Source organism: Tamandua tetradactyla, chromosome 5, assembly GCF_023851605.1.
Source record: "Tamandua tetradactyla isolate mTamTet1 chromosome 5, mTamTet1.pri, whole genome shotgun sequence".
Classification (NCBI taxonomy): Eukaryota; Metazoa; Chordata; class Mammalia; order Pilosa; family Myrmecophagidae; genus Tamandua; species Tamandua tetradactyla.
In genome coordinates, this window is record NC_135331.1 from 20,832,393 (window position 1) to 20,856,020 (window position 23,628).

Consider the following 23,628-nt stretch of genomic DNA (forward strand, 5'->3'; position numbering starts at 1 on the left):
ATTTTATATATTATATTATAATTTTATTAATATATTATTAAAATATTATTTTATATTTCCCATATAAACCCCACTAAACCTTGTTATAGTGATGTACATTTGTTCTAGTTCATTTAATAACTTTCTTATATTCGTACAATTAAAATCATCATCCACAACAGGCTTTGCTATGTTATACAGTCCCATGTTTTATCCTTCTAGTGTCATGACCCTGGAGTTCCCCTTTCAGCCATACTCACACTCAGCGCTGTTAATTACACTTACTGTATTGTGCTACCATCACCTCTATCCATTTCAAAATATATACAATAACCTTATTTAAAATTCTGTATACCTGGGAGGGCCACCGTGGCTCAGTGGCAGAGTGCTCGCCTGCTATGCCTGAGACCCAGGTTCGATTCCCGGTGCCTGCCCATGCAAAAAAAAATTCTATATACCGTAAGCATCTTCTACCCATTCCCTACCCACTTTCTATCTCCTGGTGACCTAAGCTCTAGATTTTAGTAAGTGTCTTGGAGTACGTCTATTTGGATCTCTTCTCTTTGGGGTACACTGCACTTCTTGGATCTGTAATTTTAAGTCTTTCATAAGAGTTGGGAAATTTTCAGTGATAATTTCCTCCATTAGTTTTTCTCCTCCTTTTCCCTTTTCTTCTCCTTCTGGGACACCCACAACACATATATTTGTGCGCTTCATGTTGTCTTTCAATTCCCTGAGTCCCTGCTCATATTTCCCCATTTTTTCCCCTATATTTTCTTTTTCTTGCCGGATTTCAGATGTTCTGTCCTCCAGTTCACTAATCCTATGTTTTGTCTTTGGAAATCTACCATTGTAGGTTTCCATTGTATTTTTCGTCTCTTCTACCTTGCCTTTCATTCCCATAAGTTCTGTGATTTGTTTTTTCAGACTCTCAGTTTCTTCTTTTTGTTCATTCCTTGCCTTCTTTATATCCTCCTTCAGTTCATTGATTTGGTATTTGATGAGGTTTTCTATGTCTGTGCGTATATTCTGAATTAATTGTTTCAGCTCCTATATGTCATTTGAATTGTTGGTTTGTTCCTTTGACTGGGCCATATCTTCAATTTTCCTAGTGTGATTTGTTATTTTTTGCTGGTGTCTAGGCATTTAAATACCTTAATTAGTTTATTCTGAAGATTGCTTTCACTTCTTTTACCTAGGGTTTTCTTGCTGGATGAATTTGTTGTCTATCTGTTCTTTGACATTCAGTTCAGCTTTATCTGGACCTTTAGCTTAAGTTTTGTTTAACAGAGGAGAATTTTTCAGTTCTTGTTTTCTTGTTTCTTGCCCTGCTTGTGTGGTGCCTTTCCCCTCCCCCCACACTTAGGAGGGTCTACATAGATATTATAGACCCAAGCCAGATTTTCCCAGACCAAACTGGCCTCCTATCAGGAGGAAAGAGTCACCTGTGTCGGTTTTCCCTGCGAGTGAGACCCAGCAGATTGACAGACTTTCCTGTGAAGTCTCTGGGCTCTGTTTTTCTTATCCTGCCCAGTAGGTGGTGCTTGTCTGCCTGCAGGTCCCACCAGCATAAGATGATGCGGTACCTTTAACTTTGGCAGACTCTCTCTGTTGAGGATGTGGTGGAGACAGAGGAGAGGTTGTAGGCTGGTTTTAATGGCTTCAAATTACCAAGCCCTGGTGTCTGAATTCCTTGATGGAGGGATTCCACCTGAGTTGGGCTTCACCCCTCCCCTGGGGAAGGCACAAGCTCCAGATAAGCCCCCAAAAGAGCTCACTTCTGCCTATGCCTGGGGCAGTTGCAGCCTGATAAGTCCGGCTGCTATATCCAAAGGCAGTCAAGCCTTTGTAGAAACACAGCCACAAAAACCTCTGTTTTCTTCTTTTTTTCCCCCCCCCTTTTTCCATCAGCCCTGCCCCCTTGGCGCCAGGGCAAAAATGAGCGAACTCTGCTTTGACCAGGTTCACCTAAGCTGGGGGCCTATTTTTAGTAGTCAGAATTTGTTAATTAATTCCACAGTTGGTATTTAATTGTGCTTAGTCCGTACTGCTGGTAAATTTCATTTCCTTTCCCCTCTGGGAAGCCGCCTGTGGGGGAGGGGCACTAGGCACTGGCCGCTGCAGCTTTGGGAACTCACGGTTCTGGGGGGTGCTCGCAACTGGTCCAGCTGGTCCAGACTGGGGTACGCTGTGTGTCCGGTCATTGACGTGGCCCCAGGAGCTGTGCTGTACTGTTTCTGGTTATTTAGTAGTTGTTCTGGAGGACGAACTAAAATGTGCACATTGTTAAGCGGCCATCTTGACTTGGATGACCGTAAGCTCTAGATTTTAACTCCCAGAGTTTGCCCATTATAATTAGTTCATATTAGTAAGACCGTACAGTTTTGTCCTTTTGCGTCTGGCTTATTTCACTTAAGGCAATGTCCTTCATTCGTGTTGTTGCACACATTAGGACTTCTTTCCTTCTTGACAGCTGCATAATATCCGTTGTGGGTATACACCACAGTTTGTTTATCCACTCATCCATTGATGGACAGTTGGGATGTTTCCATCTTTTGGCAATCATGAATAATGCCGCTATCAACATCAGTGTGCAAATTTCTATCATGTCCCTGCTTTCAGTTCTTCTGAACATATACGTAGTAATGAGATTGCTGTATCATCTGGCAGTTCTATACTTAACTTCCTGAGGAGCTGCCAAACTGCCTTCCAAAGTGGCTGCACCATTCCATATTCCCACTAACAGTGAATAAGTGTTCCTGTTTCTCCACGCTTGTAGTTTTCTGATTTTTTAGACAATGCCCATTCTTGTAGGTGTGAAATGATATCTCATTGTGGTTCTGATTTGCATTTCCCTAATAGCTAGTGATGTTGAGCATCTTCCACATGTACTTTTTAGCCATTTGTATTTCCTCTTTAGAATTGTGTCTATTCAGATCTTTTGTCCAGTTTTAAATTGGGTTGTCTTTTTGTTGTTGAATTGCAGGATTTCTTTATATGTTCTGGATATTAAACCCTTATTGGATATGTGGTTTCCAAATATTGTCTCCCATTGAGTAGCTGCCTTTTCACTTTCTTGATAAAGGCCTTTGAAGCACAAGAGTGTTCAGTTTTGAGAAGATTCCATTTATCTATGTGCCGGTTTGAATGTATTATATGCCTCATAAAAGCCATGTTTTAATCTTGATCCAATCTTGTGGGATCCTAAACTTTAGATTTTAACTTCCAGAGTTTTAATCCTGATTCAATAATGTAGGTTGGAAACTTTGATTCTATTGTCTCCATAGAGATGTGACACACCCAATTGTGGGTGTGACCTTTTGATTAGATGGAGATGTGACCCCACCCATTCTAGGTGGGTCTTGGTTAGTTTACTGAAACCCTTTAAAAGAGGAAACATTTTGGAGAGAGCAAAAAATGACAGAGCTGACAGAAACTTCAGAGCAGAGCTGACACAGATGCCAACACTTGGAGAACAGAGGCACGGATGTTTGGAAACGCTTGGAGCCCAGCAGACTTCATGAGATGTTAAGCAAGCCAGAACCTAGAGAGGGCCAAGGGAAGTAAAGAGATGAAAGCCAGCCATGGAGAAGCAAAGTGAGGACTCCCCCACAGGAACAGAGGCTGAAGGCAATGGAGCCCAGGAACAAGGGATCAGCAGATGCCAGCCCCGTGACCACCCAGATGACAGAGGTGCTCTTGACCCATCAGCCTTTCTGAATTAATCCCTGGATGTCTTAGTCTGGATGATTGTATAGGCTTAGAACTGTAAACTTGTAACTTATTAAATTCCCCTTTTTTAAAAGCTGTTCCAGTTCTGGTATATCTCATTCTGGCAGCTTGCAAACGAACACAGTCTATATCTTCTTTAATTGTTTGTGCTTTTAGGTGTAAGGTCTAAGACACCTCCTACCACAAGATCTTGAAGATGTTCCCTACATTTTCTTCTAGGAACTTTATGGTCCTTGGTCTAATGTTTAGGTCTCTGATCCATTTTTAGTTAATTTTTGTGTAAGGTGAGAGATATGGGTCCTTTTTCATTCTTTTCGATATGGATTTCCAATTCTTCCAGAACCATTTGTTGAAGAGGCATTTATTTCTATTGAGTATTTTTCTTCTTATTGTTTAGTTGTTAGAATTCTTTACATATTCTGTATGCTAGGGCTTTGCTATATCTATGATATATCTTCTTTCAGTCTGTCTTACAGTTGCTTTTTAAAACAAATTGTGTCTTTTGAAAAATAGAAGTTTAAAATTTTGAAGTCCTATTTGTCCATTGCTTCTATTTTTTATGCTTTTTTGGGTCCTGAGAAATCCCTGACTATCCCTAGACCACAAAGATTTCCCCTTATGTTTTCTTCTAGAAGTTTTTTTAGTTTTAGAGTTTACATTTAGGTCTATATTCTACTGTGAGTTACTTTTTGTGTGTGGTGTAGGGTAGGGGTCAAGGTTCATGTTTTTCCATACAGGGAACCAACTTCTGTTTCCTGTTGAATCACCTTTGTCTCTTTGTTGAAAGTCTATGATTTTATGTGTGTGAATCTATTTTTGGACTCTTGATTCTGTTTCATTGATTTGTATGTCTATCCTTATGATAATACCACACTGTTCTAGTTTGCTAGCTGCCGGAATGCAGTATACCAGAAACGGAATGACTTTTAAAAAGGGGAATTTAATAAGTTGCTAGTTTACAGTTCTAAGACCAAGAAAATGTCCCAGTTAAAGCAAGTCTATAGAAATGTCCAATCTAAGGCATCCAGGGAAACATACCTTGGTTCAGGAAGGCTGATGAAGTTCAGGGTTTCTTTCTCAAGTGGAAGGCACATGCGAACACAGTCAGAGTTCCTCTTTCATCTGGAAAGGCACATGGTGAACGCGGTCAGGGTTCCTCTCTCATGTGGAAGGGCACATGGTGAACACAGCGTCATCTGCTAGCTTTGTCTCCTGGCTTCCTGTTTCATGAAGCTCCCCAGGAGGTGTTTTCCTTCTTCATCTCCAAAGGTCGCTGGCTGGCAGACTCTGCTTCCCATGGCTATGTCGTTCTACTCTGCTCTCTGAATCTTCTTCATTCTCCAAAATGTTTCCTCTTTTACAGGACTTCAGAAACTTATCAAGACCCACCCAAATGAGTGGAGACATATTGTCACCTAATCTAGCTTGACAACCACTCTTGATTAAATCACATCCAGAGAGGTGATTTAATTACAGATTCAAATATACAGTATTGAATAGGGATCATTCTGCCTTTATGAAATGGGATTTAGATTTTAAAACATGGCTTTTCTAGGGGACATACATCCTTTCAAACCAGCACACACGCTGTCTTGATTACTGCAGATTTATTGTAATTCGTGAAATTGAGTAGTATAAGTCCATCAACTCTGTTTTTGCTTTTCAAAATTGTTTTGGCTATTCTAGTTTTTTTCCATATATATTTTAAGAATCTACTTTTCAATTAAAAAAATAGCCTGCTGGGATTTTGGGTGAAATCAATATGGAGAGGCCTGGAATTTTTAATACATGAATCCGGTGTATCACTCCACTTATTTAGGTTTTATTTAATCTTTCTCACCAAGGCTTTTTTTTTTTTTTTTTTGTATGTTGTATGGCGGGGTCACATTTCATTCTTTTTCCAGTGACTATCCCATTTCTGTAGCACCATTTATTGAATATTTTGTTTATTTTTGCTGGTTTCTTTGTTTGTTTGCCCAGGTCTCCTGCACGGCAGGTGAGAATTCTACCACTGAACCACCCTTGCACCTGCCCCCTCAGCAAGGTTTTGTAGTTTTTGGTGTACAAATCTTCTATATATTTTGTTAAATTTGTTCCTGAGTATTTTATATTTTTTGGTGTTATTATAAATGTTTTTATACATTTAATTTCCCAATTTTTTATTGCTAAGATATAGAAATTACAATAAATGTTAATATATTGACCTTGTGTATTTTGATCCTGCTGAATAAAACTGTTAGTTCTTATAGTTTTGTTTGTTTTATAATTGCTTAGGATTTTCTACATGCATAACCATATCATCTGCAAATAAAGATAATTTTACTTTTTTTTTTTTTTTTTTTGCCTTATTGTCCTGGCTAGGACCTCAGTATTGATTAGAAGTTGTGAAAGTAGATAATCTTACCTTGTACCCAATCTGAGGGGAAAAAGAGTTTCTTCTTCCAAGATTAAATACAATATTAAGTGTATTTTTCCCTTAACAGGTTGAGAAAGTTCCCTTCTCTTTCTGTTCTGCTGAGGTTTGTTTGATTTTCTTTTAAAATTATGGATGGGTGTTAATTTTTATCCGTTATTATTTCCCATCAGCTGATGTGGTCACCATGAAGTAAACCCTGATATATAATTTGTTAACTGTAATTGTGGTAACATGTCTGCAAAATAAAATGCCCCATTTTTAACTACTTTCAAGTACACAATTCAGTGGTGTTAATTATATTCAAAATGCTGTGCAACCATCACCACCATCCAAACCAAAACTTTTCCATCACCCCAAACAGAAACTCGGCCCCCTTTAAGCCATAACTTATTTTTCCCACCACCCTTGGTAAGCTCTAATATACTATCTGTCTCTGAATTTACATAGTCTAGTTAATTACTGTCAAGTCATACAGTATCTGTCCTTTTGTGTCTGATTTATTTCACTCAACTTGATATCGTCAAAGTTTATCCATGTTATAGCACATATTTGAACTTCATTCTTTTTACAACAGAATAATATTCCATTGAATATATATACCACATTTTGTTTATCCATTCATCTGTTCCAAATATATTCTTTTTTAAAAATATTTTATTGACAAATCTTCACACAGTCCATAAATCATGTACAATCAATGGCTCACAATTATATCACATAGTTGTGTATTCATCACGATGATCATTTTTAGAACATTTGTATCACTCTAGAAAAAGAAATAAAAAGAAAAAAGAAAAGACTCATATATCCTATACCCTTTAGCCCTCCCTCTCATTGATCGCTAGTATTTCAATCTACCCAACTTATTTTACCCCTTATCCTCCTATTATTTATTTATTTTTATCCATATGTTTTTTTTACTCATCTGTCCATACCCTGGATAAAAGGAGCATCAGGCATAAGGTTTTTATCATCACACAGTCATACTGCAAAAGTTATATCTTTATACAATCATCTTTAAGAATCAAGGCTACTGGGACACAGCTCAACAATTTCAGGTACTTCCCTGCAGTCACTCCAATACACCACAGACTAAAAACGAATATCTATATAATGCATAAGAATAACCTCCAGGACAACCTCTTGACTCATTTAAAAGTATTTTTAGTGAGATGTCTTCACACACCATACAGTCCATCCAAAATATACAAACAATGGCTCAAAATGCCATCACATAGTTGTGTATTCATTACCATGATCATTTTTAGAACATCTGCATCACTCCAGAAAAAGAAATAAAAAGAAAAAAGAAAAACGAAAAACCCCATACATCCCACACCCCTTAATCTTCCCTCTCATTGACCACCAGTATTGCAATCTCAAATTTTTTTTATCCCTTACCTCCCCTATAATTTATTTATTAATTATTGTCTTTATTTTTTTACTCATCTGTCCATACCCTGGATGAAGGGAGAGTCAGCTACAAATTTTTCACAATCACACTGTCACATTGTAAAAGCTATTATATGGTTATATAATCCTCTTCAAGAATCAAGGCTACTGGAATACAGTTCAACAGTTTTAGGTATCTCCCTCCAGCTATTCCAATAGACCAAAACCAAAGAGGGATATCTATATAATGCACTAAAAATAACCTCCACGAATTCTTGATATTCTCACAAGCAGTGCGGACAACCAAAGCAATAGGCTGAGACCCAATACTGGGGTTTGTTCATATGAAACTTAACCCCACAAAGGATAGGCTAAGCCTACTTAAAATTAGGCCTAAGAGTCACCTTCAAAAGAACCTCTTCTGTTGCTCAGATGTGGCCTCTCTCTCTCCAGCCAACACAACAAGCAAACTCACTGCCCTCCCCCTCTCTACCTGGGACATGAGTCCCAGGGGTATGGACTTTCCTGGCAACGTGGGACAGAAATCCTGGAATGAGCTGGGACTCAGCATCAAGGGATTGAGAAAACCTTCTCAGCTGAAAGGGGGAAGAGAGAAATGAGACAAAATAAAGTGTCAGTGGCTGAGAGATTCCAAACAGAGTCGAGAGGTGATCCTGGAGGTTATTCTTACTCATTATATAGATATCACCTGTTTATAGTTAAGGTGTAACGGAGAGGCTGGAGGGAACTGCCTGAAAATGCAGAGCTGTGTTCCAGTAGCCATGTTTATTGAAGATGATTGTATAATGATATAGCTTTCACAGTGTGACTGTGTGATTGTGAAAACCTTGTGTCTGATGCTCCTTTTATCTACCTTATCAACAGAAGAGTAAAACATATGGAATACAAATAAATAATAGGGGGAACAAATGTTAAAATAAACTTAGATTGAAATGCTAGTGATCAATGAAAGGGAGGGGTAAGGGGTATGGTATGTATGAATTTTTTTCTGTTTTCTTTTTATTGCTTTTTCTGAGTTGATGCAAATGTTCCAAGAAATTATCATGATGATGAATATGCAACTGTGTGATGATATTGTGCGTTACTGATTATACATGTAGAATGGAATGATCACAAGTTAAGAATGTTTGTGTTTGTTATATATTTTTTTAATTTTTAAACTAATAATTTAAAAAATTGGTTGTCCCCAGTGCTTGTGAGAATATCAAGAATTCCCTAGGTAGGGAAATTTAATATTTCCTCCTTTCTCCCCAGTCCCTCAAGGAGACCCTGTGAACCCCTTTCCATTCTCTGCCCACATTATGCTGGGATGTAAGGGGGCGTCCTATCAACCTGTACAAACCAACAAGATCTCACTCCCTATTCAAGATTCCGTATAACTATGGTGTTGGAATAAACTGACCATACAAGCTAAATTAGATAGTACGCTACCAAAAAACAGAAATTGGGCAGCAAATAAGCATCTCCTCCTTTGGTCCCACACAGAAGCCAAAGTCCCAAAATACAGACCATATAATTTCTTACCCTGTATTCTCCAGATATATTCTTAACCATCATTCTATGCTGTCGCTCTTTGTGCCACATGCTGTGTTCAGCTCTACAGATACAGTAGAGCGCTGGCCTTCCCCAAACAGAGCTTGTCTCTTCTAGCACTCTCTGTGGCAGTTACCCATATCTGTCTCTGGTCACACTGAGGGCCCAGCAAGGGCCTGCTCATCTATCTCCAAAGTCCAAGTGTCTAGCCCAGTACCGTTCATGGAATAGTTGAGTTTTAATCTGGGAGGACTTCATGGAGGAAGTGGCTTTTGACTGCAGACTTGAAGTTTGAGAAGTTGAGTAGTTTCCTTCAGTTCACAATGGTTAATAACAACAGCCGTCATTTATCAGGCACATCCTATGGATCAGGAACTGAAATGAGCACATGAATTTCCCCTGGGTATCTGCTAGGGAGGGCAGAATAGAGCTCAGCTTTGAGCCCCCGCCGATACCTTATACTGCCTCTCCAAGTCTGGTTCTAAATTAGGGTAGGGATCTTTATCCTTATTCTATCCCCCAATCCCTCTTCCTCTGGGGACATGTGGTGGGATTATTTATAGAGAGAAGAATGGCCAACGTGGCAAAGCCCAGACTTGGGACACCGTTGTCCTGGGAAGCATTCTTCAGCTCCTACTCTTCCGGGTCCTTTGGACCCTTTCCTCCCCCTCCTCCTTTCTTAGCCCCTCCAGTTCATCGGGCTGTGCAGGAATCTGCGGGGAAAGGAGCAGGATTTCGGCTAAATATAAACCAGGCTGTTCCAGTTTCCAAATAGAACAAAAGGAGCAGGGTGTTAAGTTGATTTTTATAAATAAAGAGAGAGGGAGTGAGAGAATATTTTTTCGAGATGTTTAATAAAATCGCCTTGTGAGAGGCAGGAAAATCACTGGGCTGCGGTGGGAGGGTTTGGGAGAGGGAGGAGGCGGGGAGAGCGAAGGGAGGACGCTCCCCCCTTCACGCCGTGAGACTTGCCTCTAGCAGATGTCCTTCTCCTCCGCCGGCCGGAGAGAGACGGTGGGGCAGAGAGGGGTGGGGGGGCGTGAGGGTCTCTGGGAGGGGAAGGGGGACAGGGGCGCTTCATTATCATAATAGATCCTGCATATTGAGCGCCCACTGTATGCCAGGTCCTGTGCTAGGAGATTGATGCATCATTTCACCAAGTGCACACAAGATAGATTTTTGTCACCTAGAGCTCTGCCATCTAGCCCCTGCCTACCTCTCCCAACTCACCTTCCCCTTCTCTTAACCCACTGCGCCCACCCACCAAGCTCATTCATTATTCCCTTCTCATGGTCCGGTGTGCCTGCCGTTCCCTCGTTCCCTCGTCCCCTAGGTCTCATAGCCAGCTCCTTCTCATCATTCAGGTCTCAGCGCAAATGTCACTCTCTTCCTAACCCCCTCATCTAGAAGAGCTCATCTTCATCCCGGACATGGTTGCATTACCTTGTTTGATTGTCTTCATTAACGGATCACTTCCGAAATTCTCTGCTGACTTGTTTATTATGTCTGCTCTGTCCCCCGCCAACACAAAAGCCCCATGGAGACTGGACCGTCGCCTCTCTCATCCACTGCGGTTACACCAGGGCCAAGAGCACAGCCTGACACACGGTCAGTGGGGCTCAGTACATAAGTGAATGAGGCTCAGAGAGGTGGAGTGACTTGCCCAAAGTCACACAGCTAGGAAATGACTGAGCCAGGAGGGAGCTCATATGTGTCTGATCTCTTCCCCATCCCCCCACCCCAATGCATGTCCTTTCCACCATGTCATAAGGCTTCCAGCATGGCAGAGGAGGGGATTTAAGGGGATCACTCGGGAACCTGGGGAGGAGGTAACTGGGCACAACTCCCGAGGATCAAAGGGGCATCAGTGGAGCTCAATTGTCACTGTCACCTTTATTGTTACACAATATATGTAACATATAAAAATGGTTAAACAGACACACTTCCTTCTGGGAGCTATTAGGTAGTGAGAGTTTTACTCAATACCACCCAAAGTAGAGCTATTTTCCATCCACACTTTGGACAGGTGGCAGAGGGTTTCTCAACCCCGGGACAGGGCTGAAATGGATGGCCAGAGGGAGCAGGGATATCTGCCGTCCCCCATCCTATTTTTACTTTTCCATCTCCGCACACAGTGGTGCATCAGGTGTGGGGTGGGCTGGAATGAAATGACTGCAGTGGCCCCAGGGACTCAGGGGAAATGGTTATGCCTTTCAACTCACATCAGATTCCACCTGTCCAGGTACTGCAGGGCTTTGGGCAAAGCACATGGCTCTGAATCTGTTTCTTCCAGCTTAACCCCGGGACAGGGCTGAAATGGATGGCCAGAGGGAGCAGGGATATCTGCCGTCCCCCATCCTATTTTTACTTTTCCATCTCCGCACACAGTGGTGCATCAGGTGTGGGGTGGGCTGGGATGAAATGGCTGCAGTGGCCCCAGGGACTCAGGGGAAATGGTTATGCCTTTCAACTCACATCAGATTCCACCTGTCCAGGTACTGCAGCGCTTTGGGCAAAGCACATGGCTCTGAATCTGTTTCTTCCAGCTTAAGATGGGGCTGGTGAAACTTGCTCGGTTATGATGCATTATATATCAGGGGCTCCCACTTTAAGCACATGATAGATGATCAGCAGGATAGGTGAACAGATTTTCTTACTATTATCACCCTTCTCTGGATTATAATCTAATTGACGACAGGGTCTGCGACTTCATTAATTGAGCAGCTACCATATGCCAAGCTCTGGGCTAAGCCCTTAATGTGGGTTATCTTTGTTGACGCCTCATTTCAACTCATGCTGCAGGTACTATTATTATTATTATCTCAATTTTACGCATGAGAAAAACGGGGCTCTGAGGGGTGAAGTGACTTGCCCAAGGCCACACAATCAGGAGGTGGGAGGGTTGGGCCTGAAATCCAGGTAGATGCAACTGCAGATCCTGGGCTTTTCAATATTATGCAATTCTGCCTCTCAGAACTAATGAATCAGCGACTATGACTGTGCTTTCTGGCTCTCCAAGAGGGAGACGGAGAGCCTATGCTAAGGGGAAGTGACAGGGTCAGAGAGGGGAAGCAGAGGCTGGGCCTTGCAGGAGAGGTCACAGAGGGAGCCGGGGGTCAGGTGGATGGGGTTGGGGGAATAGTGCTTCCGTTGGGGGACCAAGGCTCCTGCGCCAAGCCCCTGCATCAAGCGTCTGACTCATTCGGACTGAGCAGCTCAACTCCCAGCCGCAGGAGATGCTATTTATAACCCGCAGGTTCCAGCAGCCTCCTGAGCAGGGAGCCCCACAGCTACTTGGGGCCCTTCTTCCTGGGTTGCAAGGAAGGGAAGACAGCAGGGGGGTGGGGGAAGGCCATGGCTCAGCCTCCTTTCTCCTTGCCTCCTCTCCCTGCTCTGGACTATCCAACCAGCATATAAGTCACATTTAAGCACCATGTGGCTTACTCTAGGGGTGTCTAGTGTGGCTTTAGTGCAGTATCTGGCACCTAGGGGGTCTGAATAAATGAATGAATGAATGAATGGCAGTAATTTCAAGTTTTTTTAATTCGGTCATATCACATCAATTTCTCTGCCCAAAACTCTTCAATGGTTCTCCAACTCCTTTGGAGTAAAAGCCCAAAGTCTTTACAATGGTCCATGAGGCTCTCAGATCATCTGGCTCCTGTTCCTTCTGATCCCTGCCCTTCTCCTCTCTACTTCAATCTGGTGGCCTCCTTGCTGTCCCCGAAAACACACCAGGCACATTCCTGCCTCGTGGCCTTTGCTTTACTTGCTCCCTCCTGGAACACTCTTCCCCCAGACCCTGGCATGTCATCCTCCCTCACCTTCTTTAGGTCCTTGTTCAAATGCTACCTACTCATTAGACTTCCCTGACTATTCTCCTTGAAGTTGTACCCAGGCAATGCACTCCTTTTTCCTTCTCCTCACTTTATTTTTCTCCATAGCACTTTTCACCATCTAACATACTGTATATATCTGATTTATCCTTTTTATCGTTTGTCTTCTCTGGCCTGGCAAAGGTAGCTCAGTGGCAAAATTCTCTCCTGCCATGCTGGAGACCCGGGTTCACTTCCCGGTGCCTGCCTGTGCAAAAAAAAAAAAAAAGACAGAAAATATTGTCTCCTCTTACTACAATGTCAGCTCCATGAGCACATGAACTTCTGTTCTCTGCTGTATTCCTAGAGCCTAGAGCAGTGCCTGGCACATAGCTGGTGTTCAGTAAATATTTCCTGACCACAGGAATTTACTGAGGTTTTCTCGGATTTGCTGTGTGACCTTTGGAAGCTCACCTCACCTCTCTGGGCCATGGTCTCCCAAGCTGTTGGACTCAATGGCCTCCTGGTTTGGACAAGGCTCTACCCCCTCATCCAGGCTCCTGAGAATGTTTTTTTCTGAGAACATCTGCTGAGAGGATTGCTGCCTGAGGCCTGGCTAACATGATATTTTTCTCCCAGATTAGACTGTGCAAAGTGGTTAAGCCTATGAACCTAGGCATGTGCTAGTACTCTTATATCCATCTTGGGGGCTTTGAGCAGATGCATTTGTGTGAATGAGCCTCTCCATGTGTTTGGGGACCTGGCTAAGATGGGATATTCTAGCAAAATGTCCTAATTAGCAGTAGTCCTACTTCTGTCTTTCTGCTGCTTTTCGTTTTCAATGGTGAAAAAGTATGAATTTCCAAGGGCACAACAGACCCTTCTCTGTGGGAAACACTCACCAGTTTTGGAGGTGTATGGGGAGAACCCCTTGGCTGTGAATCCCCATACCTGTAACAGGTTGTTTCTGCTTTCCTCGGGAGCCAGCTGTGAGAAACCTACAGCAGAGCTGCCCACCTTTCAAAGAGGGAAGCCCGCGGGAGAACTGCAGACTTCGGTGGGGATGCCAGGCCCATTTTTAGAGCTCAGCTGTTCTTAGCAGAGATGGGTCCAACCTCACCCAGGTTTCTAGAACAATCCCTAACAAGGCTTTGAAGTTCATTAGCCTGTCTGTCCACAGAGTAGCTCATTTAATTAAATGATCTCTTCTGCTCTGGCACAATCTGGGCCCAGCACAGTACCCAGTGGGCATTGCTACAAATTTGTTGGAAGAGTTAATCTTCAATAGTAAATGGGGGTCATCTTCATTTTACAGATGATGAACTGAGCCTCTGCAGCGGTATGATTTGTCCAAGGTCACAAAACCAGGACATGAACCCATGCAGGTGGCTTTCTCAAGGTCAGGAGGGACTGAGAGAGAGAATTCGCTCCCAGTGGGGATCACATTTTGGGAAAACAAGCTTTTTTTTTTTTGTATGCTGTATGGCGGGGGTCACATTTTATTATTTTTCCATGTGAGCATCTCATTATTGCAGCGCCATTTGTTAAATTTTTGTTTGTTTTTGGTCTTTGTTTATTTTGCTTGTCTGTTTTTTGAGAAGTGCATGGACCAGGAATCGAACCCAGTCTTCCACATGGCAAGCGAGAATTCTACCACTGACCTACCCTTGCACCCCGCCAATCTTTAATTTTGAAGGATGTGCAAGGACCTTGTGGGAGGTGGGCGCTTGGGCATTTGGGAGCCAGAGAAACAGGTATTCAAATACCAGTACTGTCATGACCTGTTCCAAAAACCACTGAGGCCCCAGTTTCCCCATCTGTAAATGGCTTCCCTACTACACAATGTTCTTGGAAGTTTTAAGTGAGCTACCTTCACTGCCTGCCACTAGTGGTGTTAAGTACACACACACCCACGCCCCCACCCACCATCCCCCTTGACCTCCCCAGAGATGTCCGAAATCTCTCGCCCACCCCACCTCCCACGCCTCCTAACCTCAAGTGGGCGAGGTTACAGTGGGCAGCCAGGACCCCTGGGGTGGGGGTGGGGGTGTTGTTGAGACCACGTGGTAAGTAATTACTCTGCGCAGCGGCAGACACCCGGGCTGGTGGAGGCAGGTGAGACCACGTGGTGAATAATCGCTCTGCGCACGCGCAACCCGCCGCTCGTCGTAATCCCAGGCCCCTCAGCGCTAAGGGGGTGCCATGTTTTGCTTGTGGGAGCTTTGGGTCCCCTATGTTTTCATCTCGGCTGCAGCTCGGGATCCTGCAGCCCCAGGCTGTTGTTTGCCTGACTGGGAGAGAGACGGGGAAGACCTTCCAGAACCTCAAATGAGGTTCTTTTGGCCTTTCCATTTTCTGAGGGAAGTTTTGCCGGGCCCCAGGGATCAAAGGAAAGCTGACCAGGCTGGGTGCCCTGGGCAGCCCTTAGGCATCCCTTCCTCCAGTCGGGGGATGGATGTGCCTTCAGGTCTCCTCCGGTGTTCGGTTCCAGAGATACGGTGACACAGCCCAGCTGGGAAGGCAGACATTCCCTGGGAAGTGTCATCCGAGTGGAGGGATGAGCCTGAGTTAGTTTGGAGAAGAGGACAAGAGAAGAGGTAGCCGACGGACCAGGGAAAGGGGAGGGGAAAATGCCTTCAAGTGGAAAGAAGCCTTGGATGGTCATGAGAACTGAGGCGGGAATGTTAGCTGTGGAAAGAATTTTGGACTTGATTCTAAGAGTAGCGGGAAGCCAGTGTAGCTGATCTTTAAGGTTCAGCACAATAATATTTTTGTCTTGCGTCCTTATTCAAAAAAAAAAAAAAAAAGGTTTTTAAGTTCCATACCTGTCATGCTAATTTTTTTTTCAAAAGGAGAAAATACTGAAAGGATGGAGAAGGTGTTTATTTCCGGGATGAAATGTGCTGACAGATGCAAACTGCCTGGCATTCTATATGATCTCTATAAATGGCAGTTCCCCTATCCTTCCTCTAAATTCCATTCCACAATTTCTGTTACTCCAGCAACACCCAAGGAGACCAATCCTCCCTACAGACTAAAGATAAATTTCATCTGAAGCATGCTGGATGTATGAAAAAAATCTCGATTGGCTCAAAAGATCAATCAAAGGGTGGCTATTTTATAAAATTATGATTCGAATAGTAAGCTTCCCACAATCGTTCAGTGTTATCATTTGACTGATTGAAAATACAATTTGCATTCAACTTTTGGGGAGTAGCATTTATTGCCTAAGAAAGAATGAAGTCTCACTGGGCAAGGGCCTAGGTTTTTTCCTCGCTTTAAGATCACCACCTTGCTGCCTCATCATAGGTTTCCAAGTGTTTGTTGGGTTAATTTCAATATTGGTAGATGTTTTATGCTAAATCTCAAGTCGGGAGCATCAGTTCTGTAGTTCTCTCTTTATAGTTGTTAACATGAATTTTGATAGCACGAAAAAGCTTGTTCTTCAGATTATATTTAGCTCATACAAACTCGGCTGCACAATTATGTTGTAAAGAGGAATTCGGTTTTATCTTTAGGTTGTTATTATAGCCTTGGGAAAAGGTGAACATTGAGAATAACTACATAAAGTAGTAACATATTGTATTATTAATTTCGCTACTTAAAAAAATAATGTCGTTCAGGGCCTAGAACAGACTGACTTGTGTGATAGGTGTATGTCAGGGTCCCAGTAAGAAACAGATGGTAGAACTCAAATTAGGTAATTAGAGGAGGGCTAATAAAGGGGACCGGTTACAAAGGGTTTTGGGACAGGGTTTAGGGGAACTGTGAGGGACAGTGCAGTTCCTGGAGGGCTAGTAACAGCTGAGGCTGTTACCACCCACAGATTTGAAGGTTGAGGGGAAGGAGAAATTACCCAACCCAGAAAGAGAGAGTTGGATGGAAAGGCCCACCTTGGGAAGAGCGGTGACCTTTTAACAAAGACACAATCAACATGAGTCTGTCTAACAAAGAGGGAGGTTGGGGGTGGGGGGGGGGAGGCAGAATAAATGCTTCAGCTTCCCTGCCCTCCAGCCCTCCAGTCGCCTGCTGCTGCTTCCTTTTGGCGGAACCCAATTGGAAGCTAAAAGGCAAGGGAGCAAATTGATATAGTCCATATAGGTCAGTTCCTCAGGGCAGAGAGCAGGATGGGGAAGGGTGGAAAAGTGGATCGGGAGGGACAAATGGAAAATAGCTGGTACAGTAGGCTACATTTGATACTTGTTCAATCTTGATATTAAAGCTTGGTATCTTATGGAGGCTTGGGGACCTTTGGGCTCGGAACTACAGCAGTCAGTTCATTCTTCAGATCCACTGAGCATACTCTAAAAAGTACCATACTGGGCATTTTGAGAGAAGCCCAGCAGTAGCAAAGGGATATCAGAAATGCAGTGAATTCTCCCTAACGCATGCATTTTTTAAGAACACATCCCTGCTCTTTTGAAAGCATTTGTTTAGAGCTCTGAAGAGTAAAACACGACCCCACTGGTGTCAAAATTAGATGCTGCTTCCCCAGAAGCAAGAGTGTTCAGGCATAGCTGGCAACTAGCAATTACGTCCTTGCCATGTTGCTACCTTTTAGGTGTAGCTGAATGAATAGTCATTTGTCAGGCCAGGGGACCAGAAGATGATTTGTCAGTGCAACTCTGGAAACTGGACTTGCTCTTCTGAAAGGAGTGGATTGTGGCCTGACATTTTTCAGAATCTGTGAAACCATGCCCCTTGGAGGTGGGAACGGGTCTCCTTTAGTGACATGTCTCTGACAAGCAAATCAATTCGTTCCATTTGTTTCCTCTTTGGAAACAGCAATCCTCGAGCATTACATAATCTAATCTTCATGCCTCGCTGGTTTGTTCTGTCCTCTTGAGGAATTGGCAGATGGTGCCAATGCGGAGACCCGCGTACACGCCTCGCAAGCCTCATGGTAGCAGGAGAGCTGCTCAGAGTGTCTGTTTCTGTGCCGTGGGGTCCCTCTCTGGCATTTGTTTGCCTGGATCAATTTGCTCTTTAGTATTCGGCAGACACCCCTGGCTTCTTGCCTTCGGCTCTCATTCCAAGATTAATTGGAAATGCTGAAAGCAGATAAAAAGAGAACAGAAAGTGTAGTTGAAACGGCAGAGAATTTGCCAGATCTTTTCTAAGAGCCCTCTTCCATTAAAGGCTGAGCATCTTTGGGGCTCTGACTTCCCTCACCCCGTGTAGTCCTTGTCTGCATCCTTGTTGCTGGGTCTCACACAGCAAAGGGGCAGGACTGGCTCTGCCAGAGCTGGAAGAGGAGATATTAGCTGGTTAAAGTCTGCATTTCTCTCTGTAACAGTGGGTCACATACCTGCAGAAATGACTGTTCCCCAGATAGGGCAGTTGACTGGAAACCATCTTTGAGTCAGTGATGTCATCCTTGCTAAAGGAAAACGACTTCAGAACTCTGTAAGGCAAGGAGCCTCCCTTGTCCTTTCTCAGAAGGAACCACGATGTATTGATGTCCTTTTTAAGACGCCTAAAAACCTGGGAATGGCAGCTTTCAAGGAAGCAGAGGTTTCTCAGACAACCTGTGGTAGAAATACTTAGGAAATAGAAATCAGTTGACATACTCTAGTATTGCCTTTCAATTGTTAAAATATGGAAACATTCCCATCCTGGGTGGTGAATAGTTATTTATCTCTCAGCTTCCAAGTGCCTCCCATCCCTCTGCTAACATTTCCCTTGCCGAACCCCCTTTGTTTCCAACCGTGCGGTACCAAGACGTCTGCTTGGTGTAGGGTCAAAATACAACTCCAGGTGCCACAGATGTGATCGCCCTGCCCACAGATTGCACATAGGCTGACTCTGATTTTGAATGGAACCTTCTAATTAAAACACAGAACTCTCCTGCCTATGGCAAAAACATACCTGGACCTGAAAGGGCTTTACACTTGGTCACTCGGGACCCAGGTTGTATATTCATACAACAGAAATGATCTGTCTGAAGGAGAAAAACAAAACAAGCCACAGAGTCTTGTAAATTCCATTTTCCCCTGTTCAGTCTAAACAAAGGGGATTCATTTCTGTATAAACACTAACTTTTTGCTCTTTAAAATGTGTTTTCACTGGGTTTCAATTGTACACTTACTGTGAGTGCACTATTATGTGTTTAGCCAGTGTGCTAAGTGCTGGATATCCAGTAGTAAATAAAACAGCCCCTGTCTCTGCTTTCATGGAATGTACAGTCTAGTGGAGTCTCGCGGGGTAGACTGATAATAAAGGAGGGCACCGTGGCTGGAGATTCGTGACGTCATCTGAATATGGGTTGCATTTTGGCTAGTGGAAACTGCATAGCTGCAGTGACTAACTTCCGGTGTGTTGTACACTTATCATATGTATCTACACTATTAGAGTACCCAAATGTGTGCCATCAATATTAAAGGAGTCAGGCATAGGAGATGATCACTGTCCGGATTTCAGAGAGACTGAAAACTGCTCTGGATTAGGGAAAGAAAGGAAGGAATTTTCTGAATGACATTGATGGTGGGGCAAATATATCTTAATATTTGGAGAACAGATGTGCCATTCTTAAAGAAGTTGAGAACTTCTGACTGATCAGTCATCTGGAGGGGACAGAAGCTGCCTTGTTTATGCCTTTTCTCTCCTTTGCCCTTGTGACTTGGAAACAAATAAAGAACTCACTAGCTAGGATTAGGGATATTGGCTGCACACACAAAATCATGGAAAGCTAATGGTCTCCAGAGTACCCAGCTTGTAACAACCTCTGACTCGCTGTCGGAGCTTCTTCTCAACCGAGTTCGGTTGCCACTATTTTCAAAATCTTAATTCATGTCCCTGAGAACATCTCCTGCTTGTTTGATTTTTCTTTTATTGAGTTGTAATTTACGCACAGTGAAATGACAAGCCTTGAGTGGACAGTTCAGTTTTGACAAATGCATATACCCTTGGTGCCCACACCCCCTTTCATTTTATTTAAAAAATATTAAAATCCTCTTAAGTGATGAACATTCAGCTCCAAACGGCAGGCAGACTTTTGGAAAAGAATCCCCTATTCAGGCCACCAACTCCCCCTCCGCCTCAATTCTCATCCACTCCCTTCCCGAGTTCCCCAATCGCCGCAGAGGATTTAAGCCATAAGAACATTCTGTAATCCCAGCTTTCTGAAACCTAACAGAGATTTTGTCATCTGAAAACAAAGGGGAGATTAAGTGCAGAATTTGACTCTGACAGCAGCGGAAAGAAATGAGCTAGACCAGACACGTCACAGAGAATTAATTGCACTACTGTACAAATGCTCTGCAACCTTTCTCAAGACTCTAAACAAGCCACGGTCTTGGCCAGAATAAAAGAACAGTTTTTAAGGGGTTTGCCACAGAGACATGACATTATCAAACTGAGATAGATATGTTAAATGAGAGATCTGTGAGCATTTTGAGAATTTTTTTTTTTAAACAAGAATTTTATTTAAACAACAAAGACACTTGAAGGGAAAACTATCTAGGATTCATTTCTTTTAGAGTAATTTATCCCTACTTAAAGACAGATTGCCCTACATGTAACAGCTACATACAAAAAAGTTATAAAATTGTCCTTGGTTTTACAATGATAAATGAAAAACATTAAAATTCTCCAATCGAACAAGATATGCAAGGATTTTTTTTTATGTTGTTGGTTTTTGTTAAACAGTGAGAGCAAAATAACTTACTGGAATATAAAGATAAGAGTTGAATGAGCATGCCACTAATGGAGAAAGGGGGTATTTTCACAGAACCAGTATTTTTCCCCATCCCATCTCCATTTGATGTCGATTAAAACATACCATTGGCCATTTAGTTAAAAAAAAAAAAAAGCAATATGCTTGTGCACATACACCAGTTACTTTATGTACAATAAAGGAACAGGGAAGGGTAAAATGAAAGAATAGAGAAAACTATACTGTAGTAGTCAGGATGTGGTGGAACCAAATTGCGGTTTTTCTAATTGAGAATGTCTTCTTGGTCTGCAGGAACAGAGTTCTGGAGTAAAGTAGCAGGCTCCCTTTTTGATAGACACCTCCTGTCTGCTGCTGGGACACATCAATTGTATCTTCAGCCTCCATTTCCAACTGTGCAGGTGTGTCTGTTTCATTGATTGGCTGCCCATCAAATCGGAATCTGATCTGCCTCATTGACAAACCCTGTCGTTCACAATAGGCTTTCATTAGTTTACTAAGTGGTGTCTGCCTCTTAATCTTAAACTGCACCACAGAACCATCCTGCCCCGCCACCTTCAAATTAATATGATCGTTGTTCTCAGTCTTGACTCCTTCCTTGGGCTTTTCGTCCGCCATAGCGAAAGCCGGAGTCTCCTCAGCTACCGCTTCACAAAAGAGGTACCAGGTCCACACCGAACGAGCACACAAGCAGCACCAGGAGCCCATTTTGAGAATTTTGCCCTTAAGCTTGCCTTACTCGTTATGAATGACTTAGAAATGAGAATAAAGACAGCTAGATATACTGGTTCTTTCTTGATTAACATAATGGTCCCAGACCCATCTTCTCTTTTTTAACAGCCCTTTTGTGCTGGGATGTCTTTCCAGCTCTCCAAAATAACTCTTCTTTTGCATAATTTTCACTAAAAGTTATATAGTCAAATAATGTAACAACATGTAACTTATTTAATAATTACAGTTTGGTTAACACTTAAAAGGCAAATGACAGGGTACGCTATGGTGGCTCAGCAGGCAGAATTCTCACCTGCTATGCCCGAGACCCGGGTTCGATTCCCAATGCCTGCCCATGCCCCCCCTCCAAAAAAAAGACAAATGACAGACTTTATGTGAAAATTCTTGTAAAGCTATAAAGATCTATACAATCCAGAGGGATTATTTAACAATTATTTCTGCATGGCAGGACTCTTTGTAGTCACTTTATTTCCAGCATATCTCACAATCAGAGAGGCAAGCCATTCTCCTTTTCCACATTCATGTCTTAATGATGGTATTTTGGAAATATTTCCTGAGTGGACCCAGACACCTTCTTACCAGATTCAATGCCACGAAGGAAAGCATGCTGCTTGACTTCTTTCCTACTCTTTCCCCAATGCCTAGGACGTGGCGGGCACTCAGCAATTTTAATTGACCTTCTTACCTCCACTCTATTTCTTGTCAGCCCCACAATGCATCAACATTCTCTTTAAAAACACAGTTCTGCTTATGTCCTACACACACTTAAAAAACCTTCAAGGACTCTCCATTGTCTATTTTTTTTGGACAGCCAGGAAGTAGTTTATTGGTGGGCACAGATCAGGTGAGGGCAGTGCCAGCAAAACCTTCATGAGCGCAGGGCCCACCACTTGTCCAAGGGCCCGCAATTGGGGATGTACTTGACCCCACAACCATCTGGGATGAGGTGCTTCTCGGCCACTATGTCTTTGAATTCATCAGCATTGAACTTGGTAAAATCCACATCTTGGAGATGTGGATTTTCTGGCAGCCAGGGAACTTGAACTTGGCCCTGCGCAGCGCCTTTATCACATGCTCCTTGTTTTGAAGCTTGGTGTGGGATGGACATGATGACTTGGCTGATGTGGACTCTGGCCACCATACCCTGGGGCTTTCCAAAGACACCACGCATACCTGTCTGGAGCCTAGGTTGGGGACAGCGCAAGGCCAGACAGGACCATCAACAGGAAAGGGCTGAGTTGTCTCCTTGGTCCCTTAGGGCAACCCATACAAGCAACAGGCTGCATACACTACCAAGGAGGCTGCTGTCCGCATCCACTGCACTCCCGGCCCGCATGGGGAGAGGGGGACGGTCGGCTTAATTGGCTGCGCATCCATTGTCTATTGAATAAAGAATAAATTCCTAAATATCACATACCAGATCCTTCACAGTCTAGTTCCAAACCACCTCTTCAGGCCCATCTCCCCCCACCCTCCCAGTCTCTTTCCTCTCCACCCAAATAACTTTCTCTTCCCAAACACTCCATGCAGGTTCATACTCCAAGCTTTCACTTAAGCTGTTTCCTCTAGAATGCCCTTCCTTTTACCCTCCTTATGCAACTGGTGGCATTTCACTTATTCAAAGCACAGCTCAAAGTTACCCTCTGTGGCACCTCCAACTCCATTGCACAAAGGCCCTTTTTAGGTGCTCCCGTATAACCCAGCTTGTAATTCCTTTATTACATGTTCCTTATTATATTATAGTTGTTTTTCTCCTCAAGGAATTTGAGTTCCTTGAGAACCGGGACTGAATCTTACCATTCTTTACACACCTCCTGAATCTGTCTACTTCTCACCACCTCTGCACTATCACTCTAGCCCAAACCACCATCATCTCCTACCTGGATCATGTAATGGCACCTGGCTCCTCCTACAATGGCTAATGGCTTCCCTTCACACTTAGGAAAAAACCCAAGCCCTTGGCAATCTGGCTTTTGCATTCCTCTCCAACCTCAGCTCTACTGGTCTCTCCTTTGTTCACTCCAGCCCCACTTGTTTGCTTGCTTCTCCTTGAACACTCCAAGTTGCTCCCTCCTCAGGTCTTTTGAACTGTTCCCCTTCTGCCAGGAGATCTCTGCCCCAGATAAAGATGTGGTTTCCTCCCTTACTTCATTTAGCTCTCTGCTCAAATATCTCCTCAGAGAGGCTTCCCTAACCACTCTCTAAAACAGTCCCCTCCATTAAACCCTATTCTCTTACCCACTTTAGTTCTCATGGCACAAAACATCACCACTTTGTCACCTGCCGTTACTTTTCCATGGATTTATATGTTTGTTGCTGAGGATAGATTTTGTTTT

At 43.2% G+C, this 23,628-nt stretch overlaps 1 non-coding gene and 1 pseudogene across 1 annotated transcript; both read right to left on the bottom strand.

The window, feature by feature from the left end:
• Positions 1 to 20,698: 20,698 nt before the first annotated feature.
• On the bottom strand, positions 20,699 to 21,277 carry LOC143683732 (small ubiquitin-related modifier 2 pseudogene; annotated as a pseudogene).
• A 1,251-nt stretch (positions 21,278 to 22,528) lies between these two features.
• LOC143685429 (small nucleolar RNA SNORA70) lies at positions 22,529 to 22,663 on the bottom strand. Its single transcript, XR_013176655.1, has one exon. It is a non-coding gene; the product is annotated as a small nucleolar RNA SNORA70 (small nucleolar RNA).
• Positions 22,664 to 23,628: the final 965 nt, after the last annotated feature.